The 8,377-nt window shown below is 31.7% G+C and overlaps 1 long non-coding RNA gene across 1 annotated transcript; it reads right to left on the bottom strand.

Annotated features, from left to right (window-relative positions):
* Positions 1 to 6,158: 6,158 nt before the first annotated feature.
* Positions 6,159 to 8,152, bottom strand: LOC132720940 (uncharacterized). Its single transcript, XR_009624402.1, has 3 exons — positions 8,021 to 8,152; positions 7,081 to 7,249; positions 6,159 to 6,321 (listed from the first exon to the last, which is right to left on the bottom strand). It is a non-coding gene; the product is annotated as an uncharacterized LOC132720940 (long non-coding RNA).
* Between the last annotated feature and the right edge of the window lie 225 nt (positions 8,153 to 8,377).

The raw sequence follows: 8,377 nt of genomic DNA, 5'->3' as shown, positions 1-8,377 counted from the left end.
GCTTGGATTATTAATTATTCTTGTGGATTTTATTGTGGGAATTTATTCTAAAGTGTTCTTGGATTTAACTTGGATTTAACTGTGCTATTAAAAAAGGATCATTCCAGGATCAGACTAGACATTTGTAATTTTTATTTGGACTTCAGGTATTTGTAAAGATAATTTGTTATTTTATTTTTCTTTTTTTAATAATTTTTCTGTAATAAATTTGTTATTGTTACAAGTTTGTTGCTGGCTTTTCTTTCTCGTTACGCCTGGCTCGTAACAATGACTTTGCTAAATATATCCATCAAGGTTTTACTGAATTTGTGAAAAAGGCCCAAAATTTGTTATGTGTTAAAAGTTAAAATAAAAAACCCAAACACTCAAGGTAGTCCAAAACGGGATACTTTATAGTCCTTCTAAACAACAAAAAAAATTTTTTTTAGGTGCGATTTGAATTTGATTGAGTCTGTTCATTAATAGCAGAAAATGCGAAAATACCGTCCGCACCTTCTAGCATCGGTTTTAATAGTATTTCACGATATTTTGGAACCACACAGAAACGGGTTTTTTTTAATGTTATTACACAATCCATGATGTGTTTTATGAATGGAGCACGCTTTTACATCTTGTGTAGTCTCAGAGGCACTTAATGCTTTGAATAATCGGTATCATATGCAGACAGTAGACACCTTACCTAATAAGATCAGAAATTGATACACTCCCTTCTTTTAATAAGGCATGAATCGGATATCTTACAGTGTAGGTTACCTTTACGTTGCATCGATTATCTTTCAACAAGGGATCATGAGCTCGATCCAAATTTCACGATCTTGTTTTATATGAGACAAGTACTGGACAGTTCAGGAAACGCACTTAAGAAGATAATGCTACTAAATTTAATTTTATTTTTATCCCTCCCCCCCGAAAAAAATGGGTGAGGCATAAAATGTTTGCAGCGTCCGTACTTCCGTCTGTCAACCTTGTTCCCGGTCCATATATCTGTTATTTATGGTTTGAATCAATGCGTGGGTCGCAAGGTCATGTTTGAACCTAAAAGGATATTTAAATATAAATGCGTTGATGTTCGTGTGTGGTATACAATTATGTCAAAAAGGATTTAATGAAAAATCAAGCAATGCATTAATGTTTGGGGTATGCTGATGATGTGTTCCGCACTTTTATAAGGTGCCTAGCTCCGAAATCAAGGTCACACATGTCCATGAGTGAGTGCACCATGGCTTACGACATACAGTTGTTACCTTGTTCTTTGAGCTAGAAACCTACAAAGGCATACACTCATGATAAAATTGAATATCGATTTTTTACGCGATTTTTGCCCTTTGTGAGTACAAATCAAGGGATGAAGTGCAAGGATTTACATGTTCCCGAAGAGCTTTATTCGTCTGATGTTTTACATGAAATATCAGGCATCAGGCACGTCATCTAGGAAACAATAACCAATTTTCTGAAAGCACATGATTGAAATATTGAATATCTTTTAAAGTTAAATGGACTTCTATTGCCACATCTGTCTAAGTATCTTAAGTATTTATGAAAAACAATAGAAAGGTATATTTGGATATTCTTATAAAATATTGATAAAAATGATGGTAGAATTGTAATTGATTTAGTAAGAACTATTTTGTTCTAGGAGTATTTATTATTGGCTAATTATAGATATGTGGTAGCAGATCATTCATCTCGAACTTGCCATAACTCTTTCGTGGATTGTTGTCATATATGATGCTAAATACATCCTAAGGTTTATTTATGGTATTTCAGACATAAAACCATCGGCTTATTCATGTAAACACTCAATCAGAGGTAAATTAATCAGAGGTATCTTGACCAAGTTGTGTATTTGCTTTAACCATCAGTTTTTTCGGTCAGATTAACATGTGTTACATATTTGAAAAACAGATAACATATTTTATCAATTCGACTATACACATATTAGATAAAAACATATTAGTACAATCTAATAAGAAACACCAAGAAACTATCATAATAAGAATTACGTTTGTAACATTTAGTAAGAAAATATATGAGTTTAAAAAAAAAATTGTTAAAATGAAATATTCGTGAAAATTCTACATTACACGTAAAAATAAATTTGTTTCCAAAGTAAAATGGTTTTCCGACACCGATTTAAAGAAGACATAGGCTCCTAATGATATGGTATTTTAATAATCCGCCAAGTTTTGTCGATATTTTAAAGGCAATACTTTTATAGTTCCCTAAAGATATCGGCATTGCTTAAGCTCATTTATCAATTAATTAAATTAATTCAAACACGCAAGTAAAAATGTCAAACAAATATTTTTCTCCACCTGAGCATTATTTGTTCTATCTTTGGATTCACTTAATTTTCTATGAATTTTTTGCTTTATTTTTCCTGGACTGATATAATTTTTAGATCTAAAACGAAAAGTTGTCTTAAAGCAATGGCACCAAGTGACAAAAATCATCAATGAACTGTCGAAACAAAGATGATTGGATATCTCCGGAGCGATGAGTCATTCTTTATAAAGACGAGGGTTAAATATTGAATCGAATAAGAAACAAAGTTGTTCCAGTGTTGGAATGTAGCTATTAATGGATACTTATAAATCTTTATAGTTTACTTATCAAAGTAATTAAACATAAGGATTAAAATATACTGTCGAGATTATTGTCCGATTATTATACAGACCTAGCTATTTATTAAAGTATGATCAGTTTACTGATAAACATAATAGACAGTTCCTTGAAGACCGCTGTGTGAATACGACTGAAAATTGTTTCTAAATCCAAATTTTCAACATCATCACTAATCATTGCTGGTTTTTGCTTATGCACGTTCTTTAGAGAGAAAGAGGGTTGCTTGCTGGTACCACTGCCGACTATGTACAGGTTCAATGAAACCTAACACTCAACATTTTCAATTGTCCCGTTTTGAGCGGTAGTGAAGATTTAGTGGAACATTGTGCGTTAAATAGTAATATTGTAGATGAGAAGATGTGGTTCTTAGTTTGTTTGTTTCAGCTTTCACTTCGCCCTCAGAGTATTCCGTGTTACATTGCATGTCTTTTAAATCATCATGTCTCATATTTTCGATATCGAAAGATTCTTTCTTCTTCATAAGTTGTAGTTTGCGTTTGCCCTTTTCTTGCTCAGCGTGAGTTAAACTCAACAAAATTAATAAAATATTTTATCTGTGACACGTATGTATGTGTCGGCATAAAGTGAGTGACACAACTTTCTGAATATATCATTATTGGATGGATATAATTGATGTGATAAATAAATCAGTAACTTTTTTGCATGGAAAGAACCTAGTTTGATTTCTATTTTGGTTGACATAAGTGTTTTATGTAAAATCTTTTGGGATATGAAAATCACAAGCGTTGGTGGACCATTAGCAAATTGCTTTTACAAAAAGAAGTCCATCATCTCTTGGGGGTGATCCGAAAATTAAATCATATGATGATGGAATATGATTGATATTAATTAACCAAATAAGAAAGAAAGCAAAAATTGATATACATAGAGGCAATTTTAAACCTATTGAGCACAATACAGCTAAAACCCCGTCGTTTTTAAAATGAAAGACATATTTGATGGACGCATTTCAAAAACAGTATATAGCTGAAATGTTTAAAAAAAACAACTCCGAAATGATATTTACGGTGGCAAAGTTTCACCAAAATTTACCAAAAGATTGCGGACGGATATAGATATTATCTTATTTTCCTTTAAACTCTGACAACCTACTGAGTTAGCAGTCATGAAAGACAGGCATTTTTTTGTATGATCAGTCCTTAAATTTTCTTTCACAATGATAAAAATTAGTTGTTTTTTTTTAGTTTTTTTTCTGTTCTAAGCTCTGCCAACAGCACTTCTGACCAATTGAAGGAAATTTTATTGAATTCCCTTTTAATAAAATCTTAACAAAATATCTTATCACATCCTATTACAATCATAGCGATCAATCATTCCTTCTGTTGAGTGTTCATCCGGAAAAAAAGACCATGCTTTTGTTAATCGATAAGCAAATTGTTTTAAATAATATAATTAAAAGATTACCACCGGTAGGTACATTTGGTCTATTTGTGTTACTATTAGAAATATATATACCTAAGATCTACACAGTCATATATTATATGGTACGAAAGGTAATGAAGGTGTTGTTTTCAAAAAAAAAATAATCACGTTTATGATGAAATGGTCATTTTACTGGTTGCAACATATATTGACAAAATTGATGATATAATGATTCATCATTTATCCAGGACATAAATCAATTGAGGACTTGGTAAATGCACTAAAGATATATATTTTTGTTTTTTGATATTCGTATAAGTTTACATATACTACAAATGTTGTTTTGCTACAAGTATGTGATGAAAAGAGAGCATGATCGTAATGGAAAACATATTCATATTAACTAATTTCGAGTGAAAATTGTAAAAGAAATAGACCCAACCGCAAGTAAAATAATATAGGAATAAAACGAAAGAGAAGATAAAAAGAAAATTACATCAATAAGGTTGATATTTTAAAGTTTAGTTGCATGCAGCATTTTCTATTTTGCCGGGGGTGTTGCTCGACTCTTATAGGTTTCTTTTATAACGGCTTCAAATGGTAAAAAACGGATAAAAATCATGATCATCGTCATATACAACTTTACAAATAGACAATACATGATATGTGTTTGTTTTGATATAAGCAAGAACTGTTAAACAAAAGACATTGTCTAGAAAATATGCCTTCCATTCATAAAGTTGTGTGCTCTTGAGACATCCTAAAAATTTTATTAAAAATTCAGATACATTTGATGAGCCATCTTGCATTACCATCACTCTGCCACAGTCCGTAAATGACAATTTTGAGGACTTCCGCTCTGTTACCGTGCTGTTGGTTCTTCTGGTCGCTCGGTTTTCGCCATTCCTCTCTTCCCTGAAAAATGACTAATCGTTCGCGTGTCACATCACCTATCGAGAGTTTTATATATATATGTAACATAGAAGAAAAAAAGCCATCTATAAGGTTACTCGAATACTTTTTCTATAAATAATATTGTAGCATTTCTATTATTATTACGTTTTAAAGCAATTCACATAGTAATAAACTATAGTACAATCCATGATTGTTTATATTATTGTTGATATCTATTTGACACACAGACATTTATTATGATTATATTATATCGATACATTGCATTTACAGGTATAGTTAAATACAAACAAAGTTCAAATGATTTAGGGTGCTCTCAAGCATATTGAATCATCACGTGAATAACCGCACGGAATAGATTTCAAATTTTGATTGATATGTAGTTTCTTTCAAAATTAACTGTCGGCCCGATAATAAATTTCATAGCAAGATTAAAAAAAGTCGATATTTATTAATTGAAATCCTTTGCATTAGTTTCCGCCTTCATAGTTTTCATAGTAAACGCGTAAGTGACGTAATCAAGGGCCAAATAAAGCTTGACACTAAATTTTCTAAAGTTTCTAATTTCTGTAGAACAGCACGGATGAACACTAACATATACATAATGACTATCCTGATGCTTGTGGTGACGTCATAAGAGCATAGTTCAAGATAAACACGCACGCCGACTTGCTGACGTCATAGTTCATACGCCAAGACAAACACGCACATGCGTGTAGTATGGCCAGTCTCTTTACGAAACACACTCTTACGTTTCAAAGCATTCTAAATAACAGTAGAAATAGTTCGTGCTAAGCTATTTTGTACTTTTGCATACTAGGCATTAGTTTGGAAAACGAATCGAAATAGCCGGCCATGGAAATTAAAAGAACAAAAATCTTACTGAAGTTTTTGTTTGTGTGTGTGTGCGCGCGCGCTCGCCCGCGTGCGTGCGTGCGCGTATGTGTGTTTCTTTTATGGGGGTGTTATGGTTGTTTTGTTTTTTTTCATAAAATGTTATTTTTCAAATAATGAAAATCATATGCAAGCATTTTAAAGGATAAACGGTATACATGTGTTTAAATAGTCTACCTTTAATAGTCTACAATACGTTATGTTTACCTGGTTGCATTAAAAAAGGGAATTTTGAGTACAGATTTGCTTAACAAAAAATTAAACGAGGGTTAAAATTTTGATAAAGATGTTAAAATTTTTCATCAAAATAGTAGAAATTGTATCTGATAATCTGAAAATTGCATTTTGACAATTTTGAAGAGAATACGTACAATGTTCTCATTCTAACTTTAGACCCACAACAGTTAGCTTCCTTGGTGCAGCTTTCACTTTGGTTATATGCCGGAAGTCCAGGTTCACATTGTGAACACGTCTTTTCACAGCCACACCCTCCACAACAACCACACCCTTCAATAGTAAAACATCCAGCCATTATATTGCCAGTATAAAAAAAGTTTTATGTAAACTCTCAATGCTTACTAGCAGCAATCACAATTTCCCACTGATACAGTTTGTTTGTTTTGTTAGATTTTATTTAAAGCACACCGACACTGTTAAGACCATATTGTTACTTTACAGCTTTGGTAAAAGAAAACCTCAGATTTCACACTGAACTAAAATTCAGTAAGTTTACTGACCAGCTTTCTGTCATGGAAAAATGTAACGTAACTCACGAGATTCGAACTAAAGTCAATGAGGGTCAAGTGATTTGAATTAAGCAACCTTTACAATTCTGATATGTAGGTCCATTCCATCCCTGGTCTGAAAATCGGTTCAACCAGACCTAACATTACACTGATGGTCACTTGTAATTTCATAAGTACTGTAAAATCATTTTTATTTGTGGGGGCACTAATGTTCGTCGTTTTGGAAGGTCAATCTATGACTTTCAAATCCAACAAATTTCATTATGTTGCCAGTAATTGTATTTGGAAAAATAGACAATCCACGAATTTAAGAAGATAAATGTTTTTATGACAATATCACTGGCTTCAGAAAATCAAAAAATGCAAGCTACTGTATTTTACCCCGCTTAGGATACTTAAAACTGTTTTAAAATCACATGAAACCTTTAAGCTTTGCTACTTGCTTGATTCAAATTTGCATTGGTTACTTTGTTATTTACGCAGATCAGTGCTTACTTAAAGACAACAATATTTCTTTTACCTGGAAGATCAAACTCTACATAACCAGTCTCTACAACACAATCGTCTGGCTTCTTGGTGGATCCAGTTGTAGAAGAAGGTGTAACTGTTGTCGTCTGCAAACCTGTTGATGTGCTGGAGCTAGAGCTTTGGCTCGAGTTGCTCACACAAAACCCATACTCACACACATACTGAAACAAAAAATTACCACAAATCTTATCAAAACTAATTGTTACAACAACAAGAATGAAAGTTATAGACATAGGCTTGCTTATCTTCCACAGAATTGTTTTCAGTCACTGTTCCAGAACATTTCTTAGATGTCAGCATATAATTAACCAGTACTTAATATATAAAATGAATATTAACAAATTAATATCTGAAACTTATGAAATGTTAAGCTACTTTTATGTGTTTTGCACCAATATGTCGAGTTTACCAGTCTGATCCCAATAAGTCTATCCTGTTGACGTGATATCAGTTAAACATTTCATATAGCTTAGATCAAATTCGCTTCAATAGATTTAACTCATTAGAACATTGTTAAATGCATGTCATTTTCTATATTTAGACTTAGTTTGTGGGTTAGAAATAAAGATATGTAATGCTCAAATTTTTTTATTTGGGAAAACCTAATGATTTTTTATCCTTTAAAATAAAAATTTTTTAAAATACATATAGGAAAATATTTAAGTTTTTTAAAATTTTACAAAAAGACAGGTAATCTCAGTATGAAAAAACCCATGTCATTAAAAAACCTTCGTTTTAAAAAAGAAAGAAGTAAAGGGGAAAGCAGCTTCCCAAAAATATTTTATAAATTCACTTTTTCAAATTTTAGGAAAAGATTTTTTCTAGATTTTCCAAATAAATTTTATAAATAAAAAAATCATACCAAAATGAACATAGTATTTCTTTAAATAAAGTCATTTTCTATAGTAAAACCATAGTTATCATTTACTCACATTATTTCCTGTATTACACGGTGTATTTTGGGGAACGTCAATGCTTTCACAAACACCAGACACATTACAAGCTTGGGAACCGCTGTAACAATCGATTGCGCCTGTATCCTAAAATATTTAGATATCATTTTACAGACAATTTCTTGTTTCTGATACTGATTTAACCGATTTTCACACGTAGACATCAGAATAGATATATTTATATAAAAACAATACCTATGCATATTTTAGTAAAAATTTAATCTCCGCACAGCATTCAACTTGTATACTTTGTTTGCAAATATTTTAAACAATTTGCATTTTGATTCATAGACAATGACATTTATATCTGGCTGTTAATTGAAGCCAGTTGATATT

This window comes from Ruditapes philippinarum, unplaced genomic scaffold (assembly GCF_026571515.1).
Source record: "Ruditapes philippinarum isolate M1 unplaced genomic scaffold, ASM2657151v2 ctg28232_1_1_1_1, whole genome shotgun sequence".
In the NCBI taxonomy this organism is placed as follows: domain Eukaryota; kingdom Metazoa; phylum Mollusca; class Bivalvia; order Venerida; family Veneridae; genus Ruditapes; species Ruditapes philippinarum.
The sequence above is the reverse complement of the archived record's forward strand: the minus strand, read 5'-3'. Positions and strand labels throughout refer to the sequence as shown.